Below are 8,535 nucleotides of genomic sequence, written 5' to 3'. Positions count from 1 at the left end.
GGGCCTCTCACTGTTGTGGCCTCTCCCGTTGTGAAGCACAGGCTCCGGACGCACAGGCTCAGCGGCCATGGCTCACGGGCCCAGCCGCTCTGCGGCATGTGGGATCTTCCCAGGCCGGGGCACGAACCCGCGTCCCCTGCATCGGCAGGTGGACTCTCAACCGCTGAGCCACCAGGGAAGCCCTGGCACCCAGTTTTTTTATTAAACACCAATCTAAAGGATGTTGTGATGTATTTTTTTAGTTGTGATTGACAGTTAAGTTAGTAGATTTTGAGTATAGCAGATTACCCTTCATAATGTGGGTGGGCATCATCTAATCTGTTAAAGCCCTAAGAGAGAAGACTGAGGTCCTCTAAAAAGGAAATAATTCTACTTCAAGGACTGTCTTCAGACTCAAAATATCAACTTCTTGCTAGAATTTCTAGCCTCCTAGCTTGCCCTGAGGATTTTGGGCTTGCCAGCCACCACATTCATGTGAGCCAATTTTTAAAAATCAGTGCTCCTCATTTCCAATCTCTCTCTCTCTAGATAGACAGATACAGATAGATATAGATATAGACAAAACAAATAGGTTTTTCTGGAGAATCCTGACTATCACACCCAGCAAGACAGGAAGTTATGTGATGAATAGTACATAGAGTGACTATTCCAGCATCTACAAAGAACATTATGACCTAAATGGTTTTACCACAGAGATGAGAAGGGTCCTGAGGTTAATCTTTGGAGGGTGGTTAAGATGTCAATAAATGGAGATTTGTGGAGGAGGAACAAGAACATAATTTCAGGAATGCAAAGGTGAATTATTTCACAATAGAGGCGTGAGACCAGTCTGCTTAGAATGAACAGTTCATGCCAAAATCAAGAAAGAGATAAGGTAGATAAGATTGTAGAAGGCACTGCCCAATTTTTCAGGCAATTATTATAATTTTCTGAGAATGAGAGTGACAGGGCCATTGATATTTGATACATTTAGTCTGATGTCAAGTGTTGACTGTAAGGACTTGGGAAAAGACAAGATCTAGGTAGACCCATTATGGTCTAGTTTGATAGCAGTAAGAAAGTCATATTTGAGAGATATTTTTAAGGAAAGGTTGAAAAGATACAGATTCAGAGGACAAGAAAGAAGGAATCAAAAATAAAAGTTCAATAACTAAACTTCAGAGACTTGGAATAAAAGAGTAGGAACGATGGAAATGGGGAAATGAGGAGAGGAAGCTGGTTTTGGGGAAAAAGTGACATTCTGTTTAAAAATGAAAGTTTGGGTTTATATTAGAGTGTCCAAGTGAACAAATCTGCCATACAGATGGAAATGTGGCACTGATAATTAGGAAAATTGCCAAGCTAGACATATACCTGTAATAGTCATCTGCAGAGAAGGAATAATTAAAATTTTGAAAATAAACTTGCTTTAATACTCTGACAATGTTATATAAAAGCAGAGGTGAAGTGGTGTAGTAGAGATGTCAAGAGTTTTGCTTCTAGGGCAGTCCAATAAAAATTTCTGCAAAAATGGAGATATTCTCTACATTTTCCAAGATGGTACTCACTAGGCATGTGTAGCTATTGAGCACTTGTAATGTGGCTGTTAAGGGAACTGAATTTCTAGTTTTATATAATTTAATTAATTTAAATTTAAAAAGCCACACATGGCTAGTCACTATCATATTGAAAAGCACATTGCTAGAGTCAAACTACCTAAAGTCAAATTCTGGATTCCCCACACATATAACTTTGGGCAAGCTATTTAATTCTTACTACAGCACTAAGCACAATGTCTACAACTCAATAATACCTCTCTTCCTTTTTGAATTATGTCACTACTTGCTTAATTTTGTCAGTTTAAGACAAACAAGCCATATCAATTACCACAAGATGTCAGTGTAACATCATGATTTAAAAAAAAGAGGTGAAGGCAGAGTTAGATATCAAAATGGTGAAGTAGGAGCTTTCTACCATCTCCATCCAAAAAACATTGATTTAGACAATCACTCACAGACAAGAGTGCCTTTGGAGATGTCTGGGGGTAGTCCAGCAGAAAAGTTCCTTTCACTGTTGGAGCAAAAATCTGAGATTGAATGGATTGAAGAGGGTAAGAGGAATAGTTTAGCTTTCTCAGCTATGCAGGAGGCTGTTAAAGATACCAATTCCCTTCTTGCCCCATCTAGAACACTGAGGTGTGCTGCATGACTAAGGGACAGGGAGTAGCTGGGATAATAGCAGTCAGAGCTCAGAATGGAACATATCGAAGGGATGCAGATCCTACTAGCCATATGGCAGACTCCATTAAGAAGCCAGCTCTTAAGCTGCTTGAGATGCCTTGCCTACAGATCTCCCCAACTGACCCATGGGTACCCCCAACATTCTGCATGCCTCAGCCACACTCTACTACCTCCCAACCCTGTGGCTGGCTCCCTGTGTACATGCCTGAGGATGGTGGAAGCAAGGCTTTGCAAATAGCTAGGGAGCATGTATGCACATGTGTAGAAAGCTGACCCAAGTTTACAGGACTGGGAAAAAGCACACAAAACTGAGAAATGCCCTAGAAAAATAAAGAAAATGAGAAGCTGTCAGAACCTGGTCTGGCTTTGCAGGATCAAGAGAAGGCATACAGTCTTAAGAATTTCCCTCCAAGAGGGAGTAAGAAGTGTGGAGTAGACATACCCACAGAAAAGGTCTAAGAAAACCTCAGAATCCCTAACAGGGCTGATGGAGTATACTTCTCTCCTGAAGTCAGTCAGTAAAGACTAGAAGAGGTGGCTGCTTCTTCAAATGCAAAGACAGCAATGTAAGACTTCAAGAAATATAAAAAATCAAGGAAACTGGACACTACCAAAGGAACACAATGATTTTCCAGTAAGTGATCCCAAAGAAATGGAGATCTGAGATTTGCCTGATAAAGAATTCAAAATAACTGTTTTAAGGAAGCTCAGTGAGCTACTAGAAAACAGAAAGACAATTCAACAAAATCAGGGATACAATACATGAACAAATGAGAAGTATAAAAGAAACAAAAATCATAAAAAGAGAACCAAACTAATTCTGGAGATGAAGAATGCAATGAATGGAAAAAATTAAATAGAAACTGTCAACAGCCTATCAATGAAGCAGAAGGAAGAATCTATGAAGTAGAAGACAGGTCATTTGAAATTACCAGCCAGAGGATAACAAAGAAAAAATGAAAATAAAATGATAAGTGAATGAATGAAAAAGAGTGAAGAAGGTGAAGAAGGCTTACATGAACTATAGGATACTATCAAGAGAAATAATCTATGTGTTATTAGAGTCACAGAAGGAGAAGAGCGGGAGAAAGGGGTAGAAAGCTTATTTTAAGAAATAATGATTGTGAACTTCCCAAATCTGGGGAGAGATTGGACATTCTAGGTCATGAGGCACATAAGTTTACAAGCAATTTCAACTCAAAATGATCTTCTCCAAGACATATTATGATAAAATTGTCTAAAATCAAAGACAAAGAGAGAATTTTAAAAGCAGCAAGACAAAAGAAATTCCTCATGTATAAGGGAACCCTCTCATAAGGCTAACAGCAGATTTTTCAGCAGAAACCTTGCAGGCCAGGAGAAAGTGGGATGATATATTCAAAGCACTGAAAGAAGAAAACTGCCAACCAAGAATACCTTGGCAAACCTGTCATTCATAAATGAAGGAAAGATAAAGACTTTCCCAGACAAAACAAAAGCTGAGGGAATTCATCACCACAAGACCTGCCTATGCTGACAGGAGTTCTTAAAGTTGAAATAAAAGGACATAAATTAGTAACATGTAAATATATAAAAATATAAAAACCACAGGTAAAGTTAAGTATATAGTCAAATTCAGAATAGTCCAACACTGTAATATGGTGGCACTACTTAACTCTAAGTATAAAGGTTAAAGGACAAAAGTATTAAAATAACCATAGCTACAATAATTAGTTAATGGATATGCAATATAATAAAAAGAGTTAAATTATTACATTAAAACATAAAAGGGGGGGAAGGAGTAAAAGGGTAGAGTTTCTAGATGTGATCAAAGTCAGGTTGTTATCAGCTTAAAATAACTGGCAAAAGATGTTTTAAATAACCCTCACGGTAACGAAAGAGTAAAAACCTACAGTAGGCACACAATAGATAAAGAGAAGGGAGTTAAAGCATACCACTATGATAATCATGAATTCACAAAGAAAGCTAGCAAGAGAGGAAGAGAGAAGCAATGGAACTACAAAATAGCCAGAAAATAATAAGATGGCATTAGTAAGTCCTCACCTATCAATAATTACTAAAATGTAAACAGATTAAATTCTCCAATCAAAAGGCATAAAGTGGCTGACAGAATTAAAAAAACCCCCAAGACCCAAGTATATGCCTACAAGAGACTCACTTCACCTTTAAGGACACGCATAGGTGCAAAGTGAAGGGATGGAAAAAGATATTCCATGCAAATGGAAATCAAAAGAGAACAGGGGTAGCCACATTTATATCAGACAAAATGGACTTTAAGTAAAAATTGTAACAAGAGACAAAGAAGGTAATCATTATATAATGATAAAGAGGTAAATTCATCAAGAGGATATAACAATTGTAAATATGTATACACCTAACATTGGAGCACCTAAACATATTAAGCAAATACTAACAGAACTAAAGGGAGAAACAGAGAACAATATAATAATAGTAGGGAACTTCAGTATCTCACTTTCAACAGTGGATAGATAATCAGACAGAAAATCAATAAGGAGATATTGGAATAGAATTTTAATTTAGACCAAATGAACCTATCAGACATATACAGAACATTCCATCCGACAGCAGCAGAATACACATTCTTCTCAAGCATGCACGGAACATTCTCCAGGATATATCATATGTTAGCTCACAAAACAAGTCTTAGAAAATTTAAGAAGATTGAAATACCAAGTATCTTTTTGGACCATAATAGTATGAAACTAGAAATCAATAACGGAAGAAAACTGGAAAATTCACAAATATGTGGAAATTAAGACAACATACCCCTAAACAAACATTGAATCAAAGAAGAAATCAAAAGGGAAATTTAAAAAGTCTGGAAAGAAATGAAAATGGACACACAACATACCAAAATTTATAGGATGCAGCAAAAGTAGTTCTAAGAGAGAAGATTATAATGATAAATGCCTACATTAAGAAAATGAAAAATCTCAAATAAACAACCTAACTGTACACTTCAAGGAACTAGAAAAAGAACAAACTAAGCCTAAAGCTAGTAGAAGGAAGGAAATACGAAAGATCAGAATGTAAATAAATGACATTGAGACTAGAAAAACAACAGAAAAAAAGAAACTAAGGGCTGATTTTTAAAAAAGATAAACAAAATTGGCATTTCCCTGGTGGTTAAGACTCTGCAGTTCCACTGCAGGGGGCATGAGTTTGATCCCCGGTCAGGGAAACTAAGATCCTGCATGCCGTGCAGTGTGGCCAAAGAAATAAATAAATAAACAATAAAGATAAGCAAAACTGACAAACCATTAGGTAGACTAACTGAGAAAAAGAGAGGAAAGACTCAGACAAATAAAATCAAATGAAAGGAGTTATTACAATCAATAACACAAAATACAAAAGATCATAAGAGTCTACTATGAAAAATTACATACCAACAAACTAGATAACCTAGAACAAATGGATAAATTCCTAGAAAAAGATACAGTCTGTCAAGATTCATGACAACCAATCAAGAATCATGAAGTAGAAGATCTGAACAGACCAATAATAAGTAAGAATATTCAATCAGTGTTCAAAAACCTCCCAAGAAAGAAAAGGCCAGGAACACATGGTTTCCCTGTAAATTTTACCAAGCACTTAGAGAAGAATTAATGCCAATCCTTCTCATACTCTTCCAAAATTTGAAGAGTAGGGAACACACCCAAACTCATTTTACAAAACCAGCATTACCCTGATACTAAAGCCAGTATGGAGGTTGCTCAAAATATTAAATGTAGAACTGCCATAATGATTTAGCAACCCCACTTTTGGGTAGATATACAAAGGAAATAAAAACAGCATATTGAAGAGATATCTGCACCTCATGTTTATTGCAGCATTACTCACAATAGCCAAAATATGGAAACAACTTAAGCGTCCATCAGTGGATGAATGGATAAACAAGATGTGGTATATGTATACAATGGAATATTTTCCTCCATGGAAAAGGAGGAAATCTTGGTATTTTTAACAACATGGATGGACCCATTATGCCAAGTGAGATAAGTCAGACAAAGACAAATACTGCATGATCTTACTTATATAGGCATGCCTCGTTTTACTGCATTTAGCTTTATTGCACTTTGCAGATATTGAGTTTTTTACAAATTGAAGTTTTGTTGCAATCCTGTGTTGAGCAAGTCTATCAGTGCCATTTTTTTCCAAGAGCATGTGCTCACTTCATTTCTCTGTTTCACATTTGGTAATTCTTGTGATATTTCAAACATTTTCATTATTATTGTATTTTGTTATGGTGACCTATGATCAGTTATATCTGATCATAGTACTGCAAAAACATTACAACTTGCTGAAGGCCCAGATGATGGTTAGCATTTTTAGTAATAAAGTATTATTTAATTAAGGTATGTATATGTTTTTAAAGACATAATACCATAGCACATTTAATAGACTGTAGTACCGTGTAAACATAACTTTCATAATTTTTGGGAAACCAAAAATTTGTGTGACTTGCTTTATTGCAGTGGTCTGGAACCAAACCTGCAATATCTCTGAGGTATGCTGTATGTGAAATCTAAAAAAGCTAATTCATAGAAACAGAGTATTATGGCTATTTCCAGGGGCTGGGAAGTAGGAGAAATGGGGAGATGGAGATGATAGCCAAAGGGTACAAATTTGTGGTTAGAAGATAAGTTCTGAAGATCTAATGCACAGTAGTGTGACAATAGTCATCAATCATGTATTATATGCTTTAAAGTTGCTAAGAGATTAGATCTTAAATGTTCTCACACAAAATGAAATTATAATTATGTGATGCGCTAGAGGTGTTAACTAATGCTACAGTGGTAATCATATTGCAATATATAAAGGTATCAAATCAACATGTTGTACACCTTAAACTTACACAATGTTGTATGTCAATTATATCTCAATTAAAAAAAGATAAGAGTTAACAAAGTAAGAAATTTGACTGAATGTTAAAAGAAGAGAAGGTACTTTTTAGCTAGATAGATTTAGGAAAACTATTAAAAACAATTATTACATTAAAGATAGAGTACAATAGAAATAAAATGGTATTATTCTTTTAATCTTTATAGAATTATTGGATACTAACATTCATCCTAATACTAAACAATGCCACCAATATAAGACATATTTTTTAACTTTTAAAATATATTTGAGCCATGAGTTCTTTCAGGAAATAAAGCCCCATTTAAAATTCTTCATAACTTATGAGAAAATTAAGAGCAGAATATCAGTTTCCCATCTCAAATATTCTTGAGGGTGAAAAAGCTCCAAAGTCATATACAATTTTCAGATCTAACAAAGAATATAAAAACTATGGAGAAGAGGAAAAAAAAAAGTATTGTGGGAAAATATCTTTGTCTTTTACTTAGAAAAATATCTACTCAGTAAGGCAGATGTGCTCTGTAATAACTGTAGGAGCTGTTAGCAGCTGACAGTGTTTGGAAAATTATGGTTCTTCACTGTCGTCTTAGATATTTAAATTTTCACTGCTAGAGTCAATAAAAATTTTTTAGAGTTATTCTTTTATACTGGAAGTTTGATATTTGATATTCAGCAAAATATCAACTTTATGACAACCTTTGGCATTGGTACAAAGTATAAATATTATGTGTGTATATATACAGATATATATTCAAAAAACTTCTAATATTATGGGAGCATAACACAGTAGGAACTTTTGTGAGAAAATTCCTTTGTGAGAAAGTTCCTTTTAGTGACACCATGGTCACTAAATGGCCTGCAGTATCAACCAAATTCTCAGTAGGCTTTGCTTACCACATTTCCTCTGAATTCTAACCCTTGTTCCTCTAAAATCCATGGGAATAGATTGGTCAGTTTACTTTGGTTTGAGCCTAAATGAATGCTTTAAAGTGATTCTTTAAAGAAACCCATTAAAAAATCCTCCCACTCTGGAAGTGTTTTGCCAAGACTAACTCAAAGCCACAAAAGATTTAGGGTTGGTTCCAAACTGGAACCTGTAAGAACTGTGTGGGCCTTTAACTCAGCAAAAACTCCATGTTTAACAGAAACTCAGAATATTAAACATCAGAGTATAAGGTAATTTTCCAGATCCCAGTATAAAGCCATGGAACTCTACGAGGGAATTCTCCCAGTGAAAGTCTTTCTTTTGAGTGAAATAAAAGGATCGCAGTGATCCCTGGAGAAGAGACAAGGTCTTGGACAGGGCAGAAATCTGACCCTGCCATGGAGTCATTTTGTGATCTGGGTCTAGCTACATAGTTTCCTCATGTTTACTCTGTTTCCAAATAAAGTAAGTGGTTATAATACTGACTAATAATTCATCCATTAGCTATCT

The sequence above is a fragment of the Lipotes vexillifer genome, unplaced genomic scaffold (genome assembly GCF_000442215.2).
Source record: "Lipotes vexillifer unplaced genomic scaffold, Lipotes_vexillifer_v1.1 scaffold608, whole genome shotgun sequence".
NCBI classification, from domain to species: domain Eukaryota; kingdom Metazoa; phylum Chordata; class Mammalia; order Artiodactyla; family Lipotidae; genus Lipotes; species Lipotes vexillifer.
The sequence above is the reverse complement of the archived record's forward strand: the minus strand, read 5'-3'. Positions refer to the sequence as shown.